The following is a 3130-nucleotide window of genomic DNA, read 5'->3' as shown; positions in this document are numbered from 1 at the left end:
ATGAAATAACTCAGGCACAGGAAGACAAATACTGCATAATTCCACTTATATGAGGAAACTAAAATAGTTAAGCTCATAACATCGGAAAGCAGGATGATGATTACCAAGGGCAGAAAGATGAGGGGAAAATGAGAACTTGTTAATCAAAGACTATGAAGTTTCGATAATGAAAGATGAATAAGTAATGCTATATAACATTGTGCCTATAGTAAACAATATTGTGTGGTACACATAAACATGAAAGGGTAGATATTGATTTAAGTAAACTTACCACAAAAATACAGAGGTATTTATGAAATTATATTGTGGCTGTTATTATTTAATACACAGAACAGTATGTTTAATTTTTCACAGCAATAAATTGTGCCGTAGTATACTTTTTATATATCTAAGCATAAAGTGTTACTTGATTGGTTGACATTTGAAACCCCAAATTGTGATATAGTTTAATCAGAAACACTTCTAATTAATGAAAACAGACTACTGTCTCTGCATTGTTTTCATTTCAGTCACAGGCAGACTAATTGCTATTATATAAATGAAAATACTCAAGGAAATGTAAATAAAAAATAATTGTATGTTCTTGTATTATAGTTTATGATAAAATAACTAGATTTTTATTTTATAATTTTTTTGATTCTTAAAAGGTAATTTCCCATTCATGAACACTACAGAAATTTTCAGAAGTAAATTTTCCTAGTATACTATCTCAGTATTAAAGCTGGTTATCCATATTTATCAGAGTTAACAAAGCTTTGGGTCGCTTATTCCTTTTTCAACAGATGATCTTGAGTCTTAGATGTGTGCAGCATGTATCAAGTGCTAGAGATTAAGTGATCAACAAGATGCAGTCTCCACTCTCAAATAATTTAATGTCTAAACCAACCAGGCATAACATTTAACAGTGTGGGATAAAGATACATGGTAGGCTACCCTAGTAAATTTAGGAGAGTCTAAATGAAGTTACATATAATTGAGAGGTCCTGAACACAAGGGGATTGTTTCTTTTTACATATATTATTCTCTTTCTTTTGGTCCTAAGAATCTTCTGTAGTCTCTTACATCTTATAAAACCCTTTATGTAATCCTAAATTGATTTTTTGTGACTCGACGGTTTCCTTTGTAGCTAAACTAATTTGAAGAGTAGTCTGCATTCAGTTTGAGCATCCCTGGTTCAAAAATCTGAAATCCAGTATGCTCCATAATCTAAACCTTTTTGAGTGTCAACATAACATTATAAATTAAAAATTTTACACCTGACCTCATGTGACAGGTTACAGTCCAAATGCAGGCACAAAAACACATAGTATGTTCAGTGTCCTTAAGGAGAAAAAAAAAGACCCTACCAACCTCTTTCAGCTGCAATATTACTTTTTATTCTTTGCCTATATTTCCCTGCACTAGCACACCAAACAAGGTTAGAAAATTGTACATGACGGGCCAGATGAATCTACATATACGGGTTCCCTACAATATCCCACATGGGTCCAAGACCTACATGCATTATTTACTGTGATTTTTCTTATTATCTGTTCAGTGGTGTAAATACATGGTTAAAAATATTGAAAGGGCCTACAGCTGTTGGAGAAACTGGGCAGCAGTGTAAGTCTGAAATATCTTACATAAAACTGTATTGTTGGAATTACCACTATATATGACAAAAAGAAATAGAAGTATAAGAGTCTATGATGGAAGTTAATGGGAAATAGAAAAACACTGTATAAAGCTAAAAATGAAGATCTCAATTGTGTATTGAAAGAGTGGATTTACTGGCATGTGAACACACATCAGTTAACAGTATGCTGATCATGAAACAAAGATTTGTTGTAATAAACTAAAAATAAAAAAAAAATTCTGAATGTTCAATAGGCTGACTGTAAACATTTAAGAAAAGACATGGGATTAAACTTTTTAAACTTTGTGGTGATAAAGCATCTGCTGATCACAGATAAGCAGAGAAATTAATCAATTCGTTTGCCAAGGTCATCGGTGATAAAAATTTGATGATGCAAGAACAAGTCTATAATACTAATGAAACATCATTATTTAGGTATTATTTCTCCAGAAAGACACTGAATACAGCTGATGAAACAGGCCTTACAGGAATTAAGTATGACGAGGACAGAATAACTCTGCTGGAAGATGCTAATGAAGCAACACTCGTAAGTATAAACTTTACTTAATGTTATAGGCAAAAGCTGTGTCTTCTGCTTTCAAGGAGTGAATTTCTTACTAGTCTATTATTATGCTAACAATAAGGCATAAATCATCAGGCATATCTTTTTGAATTCGTGTCACAAACATTCTGTACCAGTGACTGGTACTCACTGCAGGGAAGCTAGATTTATGAAGAAAGCAAGATTGTGTTATTTCTTCACAACTCTTTGCTTATTCTCCAACAGACATTTTTATTAAAATAATGTTTATGCCATGTACTTTCCCTAAACAGTGACTTCATTAAATCAGATATGTGACCAAGGAATTCTTAGATCAATGAAGGGTAAATAGAAAAACACTTTCTTGAACAGCATGCTAGCAGCAATGAACAGTGCCGTGAGTGTAGAAGTTTTCGGAAGAATTCTAATGTAAAGGATGCTGTATTTCTTTTTATTAATGCTTGGAACACAGTGACTAAAGACATAGTCCTGCATGCCTGGCACAACCTCTGTCTTGCGGCCATATTCAGGGAGAATGATGAACAAGAGAAATCAAAATGATGTCTGACCTTCTTACACATGCAAAAAATAAACCTTTAGGTGACATGATGAAAAAGTGTCATAGGCTTGTTGAAGGAATAGAGAGAGCATCATGCACTCATGACAGAAAAAGAAAACATGTCAGTTTATAAAATCAAAGATAGACTTCCGGACAAAAATAAATAAATAAAAATAATAATAATTAAAGTTGTTAATGAGGCAGGTAACTCTAGAAGTAACCTTTAAAAAGTCAATCTACAGAGTGCTTTCTAATCCAAGATTCCTAGAGGACCCATTTCCTGGCCCCTCAACTGTTTCTGATGTTTCTTATCACCTAAAAAGATAAAATACAGAGTACAGTAACCTTTTAAACAAAACACAAAATCATACGTAGAAATGTTAGTAAATGTCTCATTGGTTTTCTTAGATATATA

The sequence above is a fragment of the Mandrillus leucophaeus genome, unplaced genomic scaffold (genome assembly GCF_000951045.1).
Source record: "Mandrillus leucophaeus isolate KB7577 unplaced genomic scaffold, Mleu.le_1.0 Scaffold1082, whole genome shotgun sequence".
NCBI classification, from domain to species: Eukaryota; Metazoa; Chordata; class Mammalia; order Primates; family Cercopithecidae; genus Mandrillus; species Mandrillus leucophaeus.
The sequence above is the reverse complement of the archived record's forward strand: the minus strand, read 5'-3'. Positions refer to the sequence as shown.